Raw genomic sequence first — 19,142 nt, forward strand, 5'->3', positions numbered from 1 at the left:
CCATGTTAGCCATTGTTTTAACTTATTTTCAACGGTATTATCCATCAGCTTATATTACATACTTGAATTAGTAAACTAGATTATTTTCGATGATGCAACTATGTTTAGCAAGGTCGACTATAGCATTAAAAAGATCTAATCAATTTGAAAATATAATTAGTAAATGGAATAAATAAGAATAGTGATAACTAAATTGGTTCGAATAAAAAGAAACAAGGCAAAGAAGTGATACTATTAAAAGAAAAAGTAGACATACAAAAACAAACCAGAGCATAGTGTCTGATCATTGGTAGATCACAAAAAGTGTGTCTGTAGGGGGTGGGGGTTACATTTACTCACTCCATCGCTCTGCTGCGGCTCCTGATTGACCTTTATGGATTCGAACTACTCTTAGCTATTAACCAAGTGGAACCTGTTGGTAGAATATCATTACCTTGGCTACGTAAAAACGTATTCCCAACAAGATATTGCTTATGACCTACAAATAACGTTAGATAATCTTCTTTCCTCGTTACGTTTTCTCTTACCTTCGTAGAATTCAATTTCTTCATTCAATTAAAAGAGTGAATTCACAAAGATTGCATGGTTACTTATAGAGTAGACATCACCATTAGTAACTATTTTATATTTCATCCAAAACTGTAAATGATCGTTTCGCCACTTTTTTTTTAAAAGCTATGGAAATAAAACTGTTCAGTAAATAAAAAATCACTCAACTAATAATGAATGACATCTCTCAACACGAGGTAATACTGTTCTTCCATACATAGTAGAACGATACAAACATACAATATGTATATGTACATACACGCTCAACTTCATAATAAAAAGTAAATAAAATTTTGTCATTCGAAGGAGTTAAAATATTATTATTATTATTATGATAATTATTAAAGTTATAGTAGTAGATACATAAGTAAGTATATATGTTTATACAATTTACATATTATTTATGTATACATATACAAGTTGTTGTGCCTTGGATATAGGTACATGCATACAATGAATATATTCTCTAAATATTTTTATTTTCCTTTTATTGCGATGATGATAATGATGATCTACGTACGTGGAATCGTGTGTGTGTGTGTGACCCAAAAGCATAGGTGGCGAGCACATATTTCTCTTGAAACATGATATTCACATTTGTTGCTGTCAAAAGACACATATTAAACAAAATATGTGTGTGTGTGAGAGAGAGAGAGTGTAGTTTGGTAGGCAGTAGTAGTAATAGAAGAAGTATTATATTTGAAGAAGTCAAGAAGATGATGTTCAATGACCAAGGAACTCTGAATAAAGAGTTCCTCACCTCTCTCCCTCCCACGAAAAATCAGATGTTTTTCTCTAACTTTTCTGCCAGAATAATAGTACAAAAACAATGACTGTATTGTTTTTTCCCTAATTAAGTCGTTTGGATATTACATATCCATACATTCCGTTCTTACATAAATGAGTGCCAAATGTTCTTGCCACCACCATTTGCAAAAATAAAGAGGATTATAGATTTCATACAAAATATGTAGGGAAGACCAAGGTCAGTTGCAACTGTTCTAAAACAATTTGCTGTAGGAGGCTCCTGCCGAACAGAAATATCATATAAATATATATGTTATGATCATTTATGCAACAATACTATTTAAATGTAATTCTTGTTCATGTTATTCCAATTTTACAAAATAAATCTTAAACAAGAATTGGCACTCGGTAAAGCCCCAAAACATCTACCTAAAATAAAATTGAGTTATGTATCTCTATTTGTTCTAAAGTAATGGTCGATTATGCGTCTTTTATGTTTTGTGTTATCTTGACCTTGGCCTTTGACCTGGATCTTTCAAATTTAATGGCCTTTTACTCTGACATTATATAACCTTCGCACCATATTTGATCAAAATCAATTGGTAACTGTTACCGTATGTCTGGTGACTAACGTTAAACTAACTAACATACAATAAGAGGTAAAAAAATAACCTCCCATTACCATACTAACTTGGCTACATAGGTAATTAATTATTCACCAAAAGAAGCAATGATTAATTTTCATTAATTAATTATCATCTTTGCCTTTATAATTTTTTTTTTTTTTTTCAAAAAAGTGTTCATTCGTCAATGTGTCTCTTTGGTAAAATAGTCATTCAACAAAGTTTCCGTTCCACAAAATGACACACATGAAATTTACATCACAATTATATATATATATAAAAATTACCTACTTTTCTTTTAGATATAAGATAAAAACTGTTTTTAAGCGATGAAAGTGATTTTTTAAGGATCATTATTTTGTAAATAATTCAGTCAGTTTTTTTTTTAGTTGTCAATAAACTGATATTCTTTTAAATAGATAATGATTTCACATTCATATGATATAATTTCATCAAAGTTTAAAAGTCACTTATTCAGTTGAAATTTGAGAAGTAGTAACGCTCAGAATCTAAGAATCTAGTGAAGCATTTGACGAGTTCGACTCAAATGCAATTTGACTGTTTTATATATACTATCTGCTAAATTTATAAATAAAGTAGGTATTTATAACAGGCATAAATATATTTAAAAAACCTACAATCTAGGAACATGATTATGAAAATGACGAAACCAAGGTTTGAATCTTCTAGCCTCAAACTTGGTAAAGATATAGTCATCCAAATATTGAAAGCTGAAGATCTCAGTAAAAGATTTTGTCCATATAGCATTTATTCGTGCTGGCTCAACGATATGTAAAAATGTTGTTTTAAAATTTGGGTAGCCTAAGTAAACCCAGGTCAGAGTAATTAATCAAAAAGACAAAAAAACAATAGTGTTGTAACCCTCGTCGGACTCCCCTATAATGTTTACCTTGTTTGAAGCTCCTCTTGTCCGAAAAAGAAAGATATTTTCCATATTTTGCTAATGAAAATCAGGAGAGAGAGTTATTTTAATGACATTTCTTTTTTAAAAGCATATTTAAAGGTATGAAGTCACGTAGAAATGACTTGTGGACAACATATTATATAAACAATACGAAAAGAAATTAATTATCCAAATGTCATATCTACTCCTTCAAGTAGATATGAGTATGTAGTAGGTAGATAAAATGTTGGTACATACATACATATGACTTTATATCAGCATCCAATCTCCCCCTTACCTCATTAAATTGTTATTAATTAATTTCATTTCAACCGGAACATAGTTTGCAAAATAAAGATAAACAGATCATTTGATTCACGCCTTCATGTAAAATATATGTACACAAGTATATATGTGTATATAAAATTAGTGTTGGATTTCAGGCTGCACATCCCAAACCGCTCTGAGATTGTTGGAGTTTTGAGTAGACAGAAGCCTTTAAACAAAGTTTGGTCTGCACCGGTCTCATTTAAAATTCCCTTTGGGACGATTCTAAAAATTAATAATTAAATAGTTATATTAAGTTTATTTAAAAATTGTACAAATCAACATTTAATGACGTCATATGAAGTTAAATGTGTGTTGCATAAATCATCTTTTTACAACTTAAAAATCAGGATAGAATCAGAATCTGTCCATTGATTTAGCCTCTTCAAAAAGTATTTAGCTACGTCACTGGTAGCCAGTTTGAGATTTCGGAAAAATTACTTATGACTAGTGTTGGATTTCGCTCTGAAAATCCTTGACCAATTTGAGACTGTTAAGTTTTTTAGTATGAAGTTAAATGTGTTGAATAAGTCATATTTGTAGAAATCACCAATCAATATAAGGGAGAAAATCAGTCTATATGTTATGTCTGTTTTAATCGTCTACGATTTGAAAACAATTCAATTTCGATGTACGATCAGAGATCGGAATATTAGTCAAGGAAGATCACTTAAGACGGAACCGGAAAATAATTTGGTCTTGGACCGAGTTGCAACACTAGTATCTATGTACAAGTCTGCAAAACAAAAGAGGGGGGAGGTTAATTTATTATTCAATTTTTTTATTTCATGATGTTTATTTTAATCTTTCTTTTCCATTCTTCTGAGGACTTTTTCACTCCTTTGTTTTTTGTTTTTTTTGTTGAGGCTGTCAACGGAACGTCTTTAATGTTGATAATATAAAATAAAATAAGAATAAAGCCATTGTAATGATAAAAATAGGTAAAGTCGTTTTGAATAGGTATTAAAATACTTGTTAATTTCACTCTCAAGAGGTAGGTAGAGAAGGGATCATTTAACTACCTATGTACATATAGGGGTGTATTGTTTACAAGAGAAATGTTCCCCCCCCCACCTTTATGTATGTATAGAGTGAATACCTATACATATATATAAAAGTAATTAGAGACAGGTAAAATAATAATAATAAACATATTTCTACAGATTTGTGACAAAATAATTGCTTTATTTCATAATGGTATTTAAAAGACAAATGAAGTTTACCCAACGTTTCTATGTACATAGATAGGTGTTTCTGTTTGGCCATGATACTTAATGGCCTCTACCGGGAACAACGTTGAAATCTGAACTATCGATATTTTTTAATGGGATATATATCCGTAGTCACTAAACATGTACATAAAATATTTTGAAACCAAGTGTAACGCTATATTTTCTCCTTTAAGCTTTGGTGTAGCCCCTCTGGCAACCACAATGGCTTCAAGACGTCTCCGGAAGGCTGGATACTTCTTTCTTATGTATTCTTTGCACATAAGAAGCTCAGTGTTCGTATACGGTGATTTTTTATGTCTGAGAGTCCTGACCCTGCACTACACATGTGACCAGAAGGTGTAGTCCAAAGAGTTGGTGTTGGGTGGTTAGGGGGACCATATTTATTGTGCCCAGAAATTGATGTTGCAGGACCAATTATCATCTGGGAAGTGAGACCAAACACAGAAGGAACTGAGTCTTCAAATTTTATTTTCTGCATCAAGAAACGAGTGGTTCTTCATTTGAGTGGCAAGTTCAAACTCCATTTTCTTGATAACTTAAAAAAAGATACAGCTATGAAATTTCGTTATGGAATTATAAAATGTTCAGCCAGTCTAACTTTATTTATGCCGTTTCTCAAAAACTCACCAGAGCCTCTCAATTTGCAAATCATCTAGTTTTCATATTTCAGCATGGAAATATGTACTTGTACTAGTGATGAAAGTTGGGTGTATTTTGGGCATAGTAAAAATAGAAACTGAAAATCAACAAAGTAACTCTATTTTGAAACAGAGAGCACGAAATCTATCAGGGCACTTTATTCTATCAACTAAAAGTTCCTGTGAGGATAAAAAAGGATATTGGCATGTCGATTCTAGTCTGAATCCAACTAGGACTACAATTATGACTCTGTAACAAATCCTCAGGGTGGTTAACTTCCATCTTTTATGAACACACACGAATCTTCAATTAGTTTTTGAATCTAGTATGAAAGGAAGTTCACTACTCAGGAGTTATATAATAATGTCAATTGCTAATGAGAATGAAATTCATTATTCAGATTAACAATTAGAAAAAAACGGGCGAGCTAAAAAATACATTCGATTTTTATTACTAATAATCATAACCAAAAATTTTCGTATCTATAAGCACTACTTGTATTTTGTGTAACATATATGTTAGATATATAACCTAGACAGTCAGAGACTAGACAGAGACAACTATAATTACAAATACATACAATCAAATATATTTAAATCTGTGATTTATATTTTTTTTATCTCTCTTCTTTTTGTCTTTTTTTTTTTTTTGCAACCTCTACTCCAGATGTGAAAGACCTAATTAATAGTCTATGTAAAAAAAAAATTTAATATACATGAATCAAAATAGTAATTTTTAATCATTGTCTCGACCTATATATAATATAATATAGATGTATCCATTACAAAATATACATGACTAGATCAGCACATTTATACAATTGGGGGGATTAAAATCCCTAAAAAGTTTAGATCTCAACATCTTCACCAACATAAGTTCTATGTTTATGTAAATGTGTTCTTCAGATTTGACTAGAAAAATTGCTTAAGAAAAAAATACAGAATCAATAAACGTGCAAATAACACTTTTGACTCCTTGTGTGCTTCCATTCTCGAGTCAGTGGTCAACATGAGCAAGTAGTTACTCATCAATGCCTGTGTTAGGTTCCAGGGAAATGTTCGAGGCTTTGATTGTGGCGTAAGGTGTGGGTTTGAGTGATTGCCCTCAATACGGATCCTGTCATTTAAGAGCAAAAAATTTGTGAATTGCCTAATTAATTTTGGAAAAATTATTGTAAAATGTACTATCCTTAAAAATTTTTGGATTTAAAATCCCACCCTGTATGTACGTGAGTTGTCTGAAATGTTTCGCTAAACGTGAAGATGGTAGCACTCGTAAAGAAAAGCTAGTCACATCTATCTAGCACCTGTTGACAGTTACTCACCAATGTTTCACCAATTTTGACGGTGCAATTGTTATATAACAGTAGTTTGAGTCAGTTGATGTGAGTGTTTTTGTAAAAATGAAGAAAATTGAGGTTCGAGCTATCATGAAATATTTGTGTTTGAATGTATAACCTGTAAATCTAAGTCAATCAAACTCAGAGCGATTGAGCCAAAAGCCAAAATGGCCTAGTGAACAATTATTCTGCAGAAAAAAACGCCGAGTACTATTTGGACGAATTAGAGGGACGGGTCAAGGGCTGCGAAAAGGCTGTAGAGGCTTTTCTGATAAATACAAATTCAGAAATAATGTCTTTACCTTTGTTTGGTCGGAGAATTTTCAGACGACTCTCGTACATACCTATTTAGATACATAATTTATAAGTGTCCCATTTTAGGCTCACCCATTAAATTTTTTCCTTACAAGAAAAAATAGAGTTGAATTGTCAATTAGGAACTTATATACATATGTAGAGACGCATTCTAGTATGAAATACATTCAACTACGTAGTTCAAGAATCTTCGACACCTGTAAAGATCTAATACAGAGATCGTCTTCTTGTATAGATATAGATAAAAATATAAAATCAATTTGTTTTATATTGTTATCATATATGTATCTATAAATGGTTTAATACAATTAAAAACCATGGAGTTAAGAAGGGTGTAAGGTAAGAACCTCTTGTTTGCTCCAAGGCATGGTTCGTTTTATATTTAAAGAATACTTTTATCAATGGAAAAACTATTTTTTTTTTTTTGTTCTTTCTCTCTCTCAAGTTCTTTCTTTATCAAATTCCAGTCATTGATTGATAAAAGAAATGTATTTTTTTGTTCTTTTATTTCTGTCAACGAGTTTTTTTCTTCTATTTTTCATACAAGAATAATATTAATAACAACCAACCAAGGAGGAAGGGAGAAACCATTTACAGTTATGAGTACGTAGCTCAAAGATCTATATGTGTTTGTCTCTATAGATTATTTTTTTAGTGCTAATCCTGATATACATACATACGTACATACGCTGTACATAGCAAAACATGAAAAAGGGAAAATAAATATTTAATTTGTAACGGGGCTTATTGATTAACAGAAAAAATAAATATATTTTCCTATTTTGAATAATCCATTACAAAATTTTATTCATCAAATTTTTTGAAGGGTTTCGTTAAATACCCTCGTTGATAAAAAGTAAAGGATAGATAACCTTTTCATGGCTTCAAACCATTATTATTTTGAACTTTTTGTTTTTGTATAATATGGAGAATTTCTTATACTGATATTATTCTGCCTCTTTTCATGACAATACTTAAGTAACATTATCCATTAGTATTTTAATATGAGATGACGAGACTTTTTAATTGATTTTTTTATGATCTAGATTAATTTGATAATAATTTAATTTTCCATTATTTCTTATCATCCTCGAAATGAAGTTGTAAGTCTTCGATATAACCATATATGAATTTTATCACTACTGATGACATAAAAAAACACACAGGAATTCTTTCTTTTTTTTCGTTTCATTTCATTGCATAGGGTTTATAATTAATTGGAAATAAAAATTTGCGAAATGGGCAGTTTTTTTGTTTTTTTTAATGTGTATGCATATATTTGGTATTTATTCATTTTTATTTTCTTTCACATTGTACATATGTAAGGACGGTTTGGCAGTTTTTTTAATGGTTTCATTGATGAAAATGTGGATTTGAGGAGTGACTTGTCAAAATACAAATAATTTAGCGGAAACTCCCTAGAGCTGTAGAGATAATTAGCAGCATCATTATCGTTAATGCAAAATTTTCACTAAAGTTAGTTAGTAAGCCTTTCGGTCAAATAATATTTCTGTATCGTTATATTTGTATTTATTCATGTTTAGAATAGAAAGATGCGTTCTACAATCATAGATATTTTATAGGATATGCTCATAACTTTTTGACATAAATACTCGAACATGTAAATAAAAAGAGGAAAAACATATTTAAATAAGAGAAGCAATGAAGATTACTATACATATAGGAGTATAAATTAGTTTGGTGTTTCTGTCTGAAAATCTGAGACCATTAAGATTTACAGGTACCGAACTAAATCAGTCTTCTAAAGAAGTTGGCATGTCAGTTGTTGATTCAATCGTCTCACTTGATACGTCATGATGCTCCTTGTCCAAAAAAACAGAAATACTATTTTATCTTGTTGATACTTGGCGGCGTATATACCTATATATTGGTCATCTTATTATTTCTACGAAGAAAGTTTAGCTGTCAAATATAGATACAAATGGATAACTGCGCTTTTAATAAATATTATAAATAGTAATATGTTGATAATGTATCTAAAAAAATACCATATTGAACTTAAAAATTGGCGAGAAATAGTATGACAATGATAGTATAGGAGTACTTAAAAGATCAATAGCAGTTGTATGATTGGCTGATTTGGCTAATTACCAAATAATTTCAGGCCTCTCTTCTGTTTCTATTTAGATGAAAGCTCTTGTGATATAATAAACGTAACAACGTGCTCCTAAAATAAATTCGGTCTGGATGGGTCTCATTTAAAATTCATTTTTATTAGATTCCATTTATGAATTGTTGATTATATCATGTGTATTTTAAAATTGTGAATATTGGAACAATTACGTCAAAATAAAGGGGTTTAATAAATCTTTTTTGTACAACTCAAAAATAAGGATAAAAACAGTCCTATAGATTGAGACTGAAAATAATATGTCCCCAGTTTAAAAACGATGGATATACGAATTGAATAGGTTATTTGGAATGTCATTATTGGGAAACTCAAAAATGAAAATTTCAATCCGGAACATTCAATAACGGAATTATGCAAAAAAATATGTCATTTTTTTGGATAATGCTATAGCTATTTTTTTCGGGCTCACTCCTAAAAATAAAGCTCTAGCATCATTCTTAGGAGAATTTTCAAAGTTCCATAAGACACTCCTGAATCCTTTTGGGAAATGCAGTATTCCTTGCCAATTTTTAAAAAGTAAAAACTATTTTTCCTGCGATATTATTTCAGACTCACTAATCTCTATGAGTGAGCGAATTCCTTACTTCTTAGATTCATTGCCGTTGATATTTATTTTAATGGTTGATATATCAACAAGAAGCCTTTGAAACACTTTGAAAAACTAAAAATCAATTGAGCAATCCGTCATAAATAGGTCTCATCATTTATAAACATTTTTATGAGTAGTTGTCGTCATTGTACCGGTTTTCTGGATTTGTAAACACCCATGGCGTGACGTCATTAAATATTTATCCATACAATTTCTCTAGACCTATTTGTATTAGACGAACATGTTTAAACCGAATTTGATACATGATTGATTCAGTTCAATTCAAAAAATGTTTCAGATCGGCTCAAGATTTATAAACAGCAACTCAACACTAATATTTACACATATTATGTTCCTGTTTCCTAAGAATAAAAGACTTTTAAGCCACAGGAAAATAAAAATATGAAATGAAAATTAGACATTTAATTAAAATGACAGCTAACATTTTACTATTTCTACATTGAATGTAACATTTAATCATAGGTAAGACATTAACAAATTCATAGTATATGTATATCTTGTTAAAGTTAAATACACATGAGAAAATGTAAATCTCGTGTTTATAGATGTCTAGGTAATTAATAGAGATATTATGATATCTATTCATATATTTTCCAAGAAAAAAAAATGAAGATTAGTATAGGCTGATATTAGAGTATGTCATGGAATACCTGGGAGAAAGAGGACATTTTTCCATGTGTAAAATAGGACCTAAATATATTGTGTTGAGTATTTTTAAAATGCAAAGCTACAAATTTCGAAAAAGACATTCTTTTTTAAGCTGCAAATATTAATTATTATTTTTGTGAAAACATTTTAATCTGAACAATTATTTTTTGACAAAAAAAAATTAAAGTAATCAAAAACTCATTAAATACCACAGATATCGTTTAATATGTATATTTCCAAAGAACTACCAATAAAAAAAAGTATATAAACAAATTATGCACTAAGAACAGTAAGCAGGACCGTGTCAGTCTTTATTTAGGACTAAAAACTGCAGTACCTTCTAGTTCAGTCTTGGTTCGGTCTAATTCAGTCATGCATATTATTCCTCAATCTTATTAAGTTCGGTCCTTGATGACGTCCCTCAACTTTATTTCTTGTTTGTTTAATCAGTAATAGTACTAATAACTTTAAGAACTGGTACCAAAAACCGATGGACCCAGACCTAAGACTGGACCATATAAGTAGGGAACAAACCAAATCTTGTTACAAAAAACTGTATCTTTGGTTTGTATGTGTGGGTGGGAAATCAGATGAACAGAGGATTGGCTTCTTTTGTAAGGCATTAAGGGTAACATCTAGGCATTTTTATTTGAGTGTGAGCATATATAAAACGTCTGATATCACTAAAGTTGTATTATTTGATTTGAATGATAAAATATTATCAGTCAAATACTAAAGAAATTACATATTTTTATATTGGCCTTAATCAAAAATAAATTAGTTGTATTTCAACAAAAGTTTACAGTCTAAGAACCGATGGTCTTAAAGACTGTTCCAAAATACCGATAACACGTGTTCTAAGACTAAATAGGACTTGAATTAATTAATGAAGGTCCACAAAACACTAACTTGAAGTAAATAGAAGAAGAACAAGAATCTATGACTCAAGTGGGAAAAAAAGGAAAAGAAAATGATATCGATAGAATTTCATGAGTATGTACATATTTTGTCAATGTTAAGGACAAGGGCGTCTCCAAGTTATTTGTTTGCTTTTTTCTTTGGGGGGCTAAATTTTTGGAAGTGACAAAAACCTTTTGAAATTTTTTTTAATTAGGAATCAACATTTATTTTATTCTTTCTTCCCATTTGAAAATATTCCTGTTAACCTATATTTTTTGGATGGTCACGGCTAAAATTTATTGATTATCGGTAGCTCAAGGATCTGGAAAAGACTAATTAAGATTGTAAATGAGTAATAATTATTTCCCCTCACAAAGAAAGAAAATGTGTTACTTTTTGAATATAGAAATTTATTAAATTTTCATATTTGTGACCTAATACTTGGCAGTTAGTTAGAAAGCGCTTGTAGACTGAGAATTATTAATAAGCATGTCTCAGTAATTAGACGTTCGTTTCATTATCAGCAATTTTTTTTTTTTTTTTTTTTTTTTTTTTTTGTAAAGATGAAATTCAAAAAGTGTAAGAAAAATTGATTAATGTCTTTTTTTTTCTTCTTTCTGGTGGGGGATTTCTTCTGCCCTTTGTTCATATTTTGACAATGTCAATATTTCTCATAATTAGGCGTTTGTTAAAGGAAAAAATAAAAGTTTATAATGCTTGCAAAGAAAGCCAAAATGTATATATGTACATTGTACATACATAGATAGATACAACACTACCCAGTGTATCAACCGAAACGCTTCGCTACTTATATCCCTTTGATATGTGGCTGGTGCATGTATACATTATAAGTAGGGTAGGTTCGGTGATGTACCGCAGTTCGGGTCTGTAAGTTTTTACCCTCGGCAAGGTAGTTATATATATATATAATCATATATTCAATATTTTGATATTATAAAACTTTTTATTATTAATAGATTTAGATAGTGAGGTAAGATTTCAATATATCCTTTTATATAAAGAATATTTTATGTATTTGTTTATTTTTTACTGAACAGATCCATCAATCAAAACCTGAATAAGTGGATTCGATAATAATAGTTCCTCCGTGTGATATAAGTAATAAACTGTCGTCTCTTAAAAGACTTTCATGGCAGAAATATTTCGTGATACCTACGAATATGATTCCAAAAAATAAAACATTATCCGAAAGAAATAGAATAAGAGATAATGAACTACAAAACGATAAATACATCCCAGTTGACGAAAACCCAGTGGTATAGTGTAATTAAAATAAATTTCCCTATGTTCAAGTTAGCTTCATGATACCTCGCAACTACAGGTATATCTGCATCAAGGAAATAATTTTTTCCACATCTGGCAATATTGTAACTACTACACGATCCTGTTTATTACCTGAAAATATAGATAAGCTTATATTTTTGCAATAAAATTTATACCTAAATTAATGAATAATATTATGGTATAACCCATGTAGATTGTATATCAACCTTTATTCAGGAAAAGTTTGTTAGTATAGAAAAGAAATTATTAAAGAATAAAATATTTGAAAAACTTGAATAACTATAAAAAAACTAGACAGTTCTGAACTGCGTACCGTAGAGGTTTTAGCGTACCGCCCCATCCCTAATTATGAGGCCATTGAATTGACAAGTACCTACATTATAAGGCTATACAATATAAACTACTGCATAGAATAATTAGATACAAAATTTGTTAGTGTCATGAAAATAGAAAAAGTAATGACAGAAGCCATATAAATTATGATTTTTTTTTCAATTATAGACACTAATGATGTCATTTGAATCTCTCTAATTTTGTCTTATACATATAGTCTACATACATCATTTACATATCATGCTAAACTTCTAGGTAGCCAGAACAAAGGAGATCCGTTTTTTTATTCGTATAGATATGTACATATTCTCCCAGGCAATACTCGAATTTATGTAGCAAAAGAAAATGAAAATACACCTGTAACTCTTTCCTCTTACATTGATGTATTGTTTTATTATATTTCACAGTTAGTTACTTGCATATTAAAACATATATGTTGCTTAAAATGGAACAATTGATACTATAAATAGGGATTTGATAAAAATATATTTAGATATCTAAATTATATCAAATGTACATCCAAAGTTTTATATTTTAGTATATAAAATCTATATATTATGTATATATTGGAGCAGTGTTTCTCAAACCATTCAAAACATATCCCTATATTATACGTAGGAAAAATCGGGGAATGTAGTGTGTAACTTATTTTTAAATATTTCTATTAGTCTATAAATATCATTGACTAACTTTGAAAAATATTTTGAAGTAGCCCCTAAAGTTTTGAAATGTTCAACTGTTTTAGAAACAAAATACGTTTTTGTTTTGATATCAACCATTCATTAGACTGCTTTTTGTAAAAAAAAAAAAATAACAAATTCACATAAACATGCTATAATTAACAATATATTATAAATTTTTTTGAAATTTTCGTACCTACGTTTCCAATAGTAACGATAAGTGTATTGACATGAATTGTAGCTTTCCAACTATCTCTTTGCTCATAGCGTATCACAGTCAAACAATCTAACTGATAATTACACAAAATTATATACGTTATTGCTTACTTAAACATATAAAAGAGTAAAAATTTGGATGACCTTGACTTGGGTGACCTTTTTATGACCTTTATTTGAAATAAAATATCTATATATCTAAATTAGATAAAATGAGGCAGAAAGTTGCATTAAAGAAAAAAGTCTTACAAAATAATTTAGGAGGGAACACTTTTATATAAATAAAATTGTATTTGAACGTGACATATCAAATGTTGCAATTCTTCCAGTAGACCCCACGATTCCATTTCAGGAGAATCTGTTTGGCCGGCTGAGATATAACAAAGTCATTGTTCCTATTGATGTAACTATGAATTTTATCGATAATAAATCCCTGTTGGTGTCCATTAATCGATAAATTGTACTTGGTGTAGTTAATTTTTCTTTGATTGATCCCCTTTTAATGGCTATAATTGGAAAAAGACCCTTCTTAATAGGTCAAAATTAAGGGTTTCTGATTTTAAACCTCTGAAAAGGCCCTGGTGATGTGGGAAGTACCCTGTGGAGAGAATGAGGCCATGCAAGAAGCAAACATCGAACTTCTAAAAAATCTATTAAATAAGCCATATGCTATCCCACTGCGTTGGATTGGAGCTGGACATGCAAATAGTTTTTTTGTTTTGTTTTTCCATATTGTGATTCATTGCCAGGGTAATTATAATTAAGAAAGCTGGAGACGTAATTATTTTTATTTTATGATCAAACGATGTCTTTGTGCTTTTTATAGGGATCATTGCAGAGGAAATGAGAAAATTGATATCTCCTTATAAAGTTAAAAACTTGTCAAATGTGGCAACTCTCCCTTTAGAAACAGTTAGAAAATGTCAATTTTGATATATAAGTATAGACTAAATAATATTTTATGATAAATAACTAGACTTTTCATGATGCTGAATTAGATTATCTCTAAAAATATACTTGATGTAAGCGTAATTATATAAAATAATAAAGAAGAATAAACTATCTGAGGAAAATTGCAACACTTGTTGCAATTGACACCTTTGTACATTATGTGACACTATCTCAAATTTCTCTTCAATAAATGAGTTTCAAATTTTGATAAGATTAATTCAACCGATACTAAAATAATCATTAATTCAAAAGATATCAATTACATAAAACCCAATGAAAAACTGACTCCATTAGATACAAAAATATTATCCTTAAAAAACTATATTTTTCAACAATTATAAAACGGCATACTTTTAAACATAAGGAACAAAATTCTTCAAAACCCACAACAGAACATCGCTTTCTTTAAAAAAACAAAGCTATATAAATAAGAACTTGATTAGTCGAAGTAGCTTGAAATGAGGGATACAATTTTAATATATTTAAAAAAGAAAATATCAGACATGAATGTTGCACCTTTTTATAATGAGTTCGAACCCACTTTTTGATCAGAGATACACACTATTATATTGTTGATTATGTAGTGATTAGAAAAAAGTAAAAGGTACGAAATGGGAATTACAAAATATTTTCTAATTCACAAGTTAAAAGAATGTCGGTACGAACTTTTTTATAAAAATATCAAAAATGTATGTTTGATATTGTGGAGAGAGACCCATAATAAAATCTTAAAATAGTTGTAAGAAGATACAGTTTTGCTAATATAAGGACAAAACTTTTTAGGACAAAAATTATTGGTGTGAAGTCTCCTAATCCGTATCATTGGGTATAATGTAGGTAAAACTTTTCCTCAAACTTTTCTTTAAGATTAAGTTATTTCCCAAACAATTAATCTAGGCCTCTAGAATTCCTAAAAGTAATGGAACGTTTGAAGTAAGGAAAAGTGGGAATTTAGCCCGGATTAGTTACATTTGGTTGAAGTTTTTATAGGATAACATCTCCAACCAATCAGTCTAGGGGATTTATGTTTGAAATAAAGCCTCTAAGAGGCCCGAAAATACATTAACCACGTGGTTTACACGCTATCGATTTTTTTTCCTCACAAGAATTTACATAATATTATAGGATTTTAATGCAAATTTTATGACTGCTGCTTTTTTGATGTTGAAGAACAAAGGCATTTTGCACCCATCCAGTATTGTAACTGTCTCTCCTACGTTCAAAAATCATATCCTTTTGAACACCGGAATGCCCCTTCATTGTTTACCAAACTGACATATATAAATAAATAAATTTTATAATAGTTCGGAAAAAGACAATGTATCTTTAAAAATATTTACAAACATTATTTCAAATTATTCACACTCGATGAGTTTACTTATTGTACTTATTATACGTTATATGGACGAAAATAGTACCTACAAAGAAAACTATTTCCGAAATAGATTGACAGGCCACACCTAGATTTTTAGATAGTCTAATATATATATATATCAATTATATGTAATTCCAAATAAGATGTTATTATTATTATTTATTTATTTGGTTATAATACATACATTAAGAAGAAGATTGAATGAATTTAAAAAATGCTGAGAAAGGTTTTACTTAGAGCAACTCCCAGAAAAACAATTATTATTTTTTACAACAAATGAATTGAATTATGTTGTTGGTTGTAGAATGTAGTAGCAGCAAGTGCTGCTTGGACTTCGACCTATACAGGTTACTTACATTTAATCCCTGATAGATCTGCGATATAGTTATGAGTTTTAAATCTAGAGTCATTCATGATGAATTTTATTTTATGAGACTTATTAACTAATAACTAAGATAATTGAATTGTGTGTGGAATTTATAGGAACGTTTGAGTCTGGAGAAATAATTACATATCCATACATATATCAGCCTTTAAATCTTTATTACAAATCATATAATGTGTGTGCATAGAAGTCAAATGAATCAACAGAGTTGAGGGGCTCCAAAAATGTTGTTATTAAGATAAAAAATGATTGTTTAATGAGATTAAATCCCTGGATTTATTTAACAAAATACTCATCATAGTTGTTATATACTTGGTGGATCTCATCTCATGAATTCCTTGTAATAGCAGGTAAAAGGTGTCCTGCTATAAAAATTCATGGAAATATTGTAAAATAATTGTAATAATAATAGCAAATATCGCCTATAAACAACAATTTCTATGCACAAACGAGTGTTGAGACACAAATCAATAGAGGAGAAGGTATTTATGTAATATATATAATTATTAATAGAAGCGGCTCCTTAAACAAGGTTATAAAAAGTATAAAAAGGTCAAATATTGACTCTAAATAATAACATCATATGCGGAATGTGTTCATCATCAAATAATTACAACGACAGAAGAATCTGGGAATATCATGGGAATGGAACTAACACAGTATTCCCTAAATAAGATTTTCATTATATAATATGTTGTGTAGACTTCTACAAGTAGCAAAAGTGAAGACTTGAATTCAAGACTTGCAACTCAGCTTGGACTCGAGAACATGTTTTGAAGACATGGAACTTGACTTGATTACATAATCAAAGACTCGATAACATATTTTGAGACTAGCGACTTGATTCGATTACACAATCAAAGACTCGAGACTTCGCTCGAACTTAAAAGCTAAGCCTTGAGACTGGTGTTGTGTCGGTCCAGTCCAGTTAGATCCTATCTATTTCAATCCCACTAGTCGATCCTTAAAGAAGGTAAAATCGACCTTTCTTGATTTCATTTAGGGGTTTTTTCCTTTGTTTCATTATTTGATTAGTTAATTAATAAATAAATTAACTGAAATCAAACGTAAAGACATAATAAGTTCGTATGATATTACATTATAATGAAGAGATGAATATTTTTTGCAATATATGTGAATACACTTAACATATATCATATTTCCCAAAATAAGACATCGATATTTTTAGGAGAAATTCCAAGGACTGACGGTAAAGAAGCGGTAACAATGACTCACAGTCATCAGGATCTGTGTAAAGGACCAGTAGGATCGGTACTAAGACTGGACTAGACTGACTGAATAAATAAGAAACGACACAACACTACTCGAGATTTGATTTGGACTCAAAAGTCATGTTAATTTTTTTATCTGGATTTAGAATATTTTTATTTTCGGACGATTTGAAATGTACTTAATTAAAACATTTCAGGATTTAGACTTGTGGGTAAAAATTGGAGAATTAGGGACGTCTGCAAGGCTTGTCTGGAAGGGATGTTGCTGCTCCTTCCAAATTAAGGAATTTTGTATTTATCATTGACAAATAATCGGTTTGTGAGGAAAATTTTAATTGATAAAAAGGGGGAAATTTTTTTTAAAGATTTCTTATGTACAAAAAGGTAATTTGATCCAATTCAGGACTGGGGCATTTCAATTTTATACTTCTCATCAAAAGAATCAAGCATTGTTAATTTAACACGTTGAAGGATCCAATGAAGTTTTAATCTTACTATATATACCTATATTCTTCATTCAAAAAAATTTTGTTTCCTTTTTGTCCAACTTGTACAATCTGCTACTATATAAAAGTTATAGTTTATACGTAATATTTTGAATATAATATTTATCTTTGAAATAAGAAGATCCATTTTAGTTATCAAATATAATTGATGCTCTCATTTCAGTATAATCTATTTATATCATTTGCTAATTACTTTTTTTAAGAGTTTTTGAAATATGGATCCTTGAACGTCTAAAGTGTCACATCATATTTAATAAAAATTTAAAATATTAGGTTATTAATATATTGAGTATATACTGAAAATTCAATAAGTGTATTATACTCATGGAAATATGCTCAATTTTGTATTTAATTGGTTCTTTACCATTTTCATCAGCAACTTCTACAAACATTGCTTATTTTTTTTCAACTCTTGTAGAACCTCAACAACAATTAGTGGGGAAAAGTTGTTATGTGGTAAGAAAATATCCACATCCGAATTTTATTTTTCAGCGATGGGTATCTCGGTCAAAGTTTAGAAAAAGGCAAAAAATTGTATTTAATGAATAAATAAACCTACACAAAACCTAATCTGAAAATGCAAAAACAAAACAAAAAAAAAACACGAAATACGCGGATCAACTTTGTTACATTATTCTCCATTGTAGTTATTTTAAAGCAATGACATGATGAATAATTTTACTGGAATAGATAAATATCTATTAAAATTGTTTAAGTAAAATGACTAATAAGCGTAGAATTATATTATTTTCAATTGATTTTTTTAATATTTCCCCTCTCATTAATGATTATCTCCTAGGCAATCAAAACAGTCCTAACATGACCGCTGGACTAACCGATATCTATTATTTTATACACATTTTCAAGAATTGCCCTTGCATCTTAACATCAACATTACTGTAACGGAATCGAAGTAAGCAAAAAAAAAATTCTTTGTTTATGTCCATCTTTGATCCGCCCTCAAATATAATTTAGTAAAGCAATCACAAAACTTTTTTGTACGAAGTTTTACCTTTTTAACACCATACAATGTAAGCCAATCGCACATTTTAAACGCTATATACACATTAATAAATCTTTTTAATTACACATCTTAATCTTTTGGGAATAAAATGGATTTCTTTATCTTACATCTATATATTTTTGCTTTTTATAGAACAATGAAATTTTGCAT

This window comes from Lepeophtheirus salmonis, chromosome 5 (genome assembly GCF_016086655.4).
Source record: "Lepeophtheirus salmonis chromosome 5, UVic_Lsal_1.4, whole genome shotgun sequence".
In the NCBI taxonomy this organism is placed as follows: domain Eukaryota; kingdom Metazoa; phylum Arthropoda; class Copepoda; order Siphonostomatoida; family Caligidae; genus Lepeophtheirus; species Lepeophtheirus salmonis.